Source organism: Agelaius tricolor, unplaced genomic scaffold (genome assembly GCF_023055355.1).
Source record: "Agelaius tricolor isolate 1412-34295 unplaced genomic scaffold, bAgeTri1.0.p SCAF_17, whole genome shotgun sequence".
Taxonomy (NCBI): Eukaryota; Metazoa; Chordata; class Aves; order Passeriformes; family Icteridae; genus Agelaius; species Agelaius tricolor.
The window spans coordinates 15,330,513-15,331,250 of NW_027269277.1; positions in this window are offsets into that span (position 1 = coordinate 15,330,513).

A 738-nucleotide genomic window follows, 5' to 3' on the forward strand; every position below is an offset into this window, starting at 1 on the left:
GGCCCGTGCGCGGGGCAGAGCGAGCCTGGCGCGGCCGCGGCCCGGGGAGCGGGCAGGGGTGCCGGGGCCGCCGCCGGAGGGCTGCCCGGGGCCGCGCCGCGCCCGCCGGGACACAGCGGGTGTGCGAGCGGGGAGGGCGCCGCCGGCCGCGGGCTGCGGGAGGCACCCGAGCTCCCCCGGGGTCGGAACTGGCGCCGGGCCAGGGGCAGCAGCGGCCTCGCAATCGCCCGCGTTTGGGAGCCGCCCGTGGCTCGGTAAGGGCAGCGGCGTGGAGGTGGCGGGTCCGGGGGGCTTGGGCTGCAGCCCGCTGAGCTCTCCCGGGCCCGGCGAGGGCTCCGCGGCCGCCCCGAGGCGCAGGCGGGCGGCGATGGCGCGACACTCCTCCTCGAAGAAGCTGAGGTACAGCGGGGTGGCCGGCGAGCGCAGCGCCGGGACGTGCTGCAGCAGGTCAGGGCAGTCCGGCGAGCCGGGGCCGGGCTGCGGCTCCGGCAGCCACATCGCGCCTCGGAACCGCCGGGGAGAACCGGGGAGCCCCGCCCGCCTCCGCGCTGTGCCGGCCCCGCCCGTGCCCGCTCTGTTCCGGCCGTTGTCCCGCCCCGCCCGTGTCCCTCTCATCCCGGCCGTTCCCCCGCCCCGCCGCTGCCCACTCTGTCCCGGCAGCTCTCCCGCCCCCTCGCCGGTGACCGCTCTCTCCCGGCGGTTCCCCCGTCCCGGTAGCCCCCAGGACCAGGCAGACAA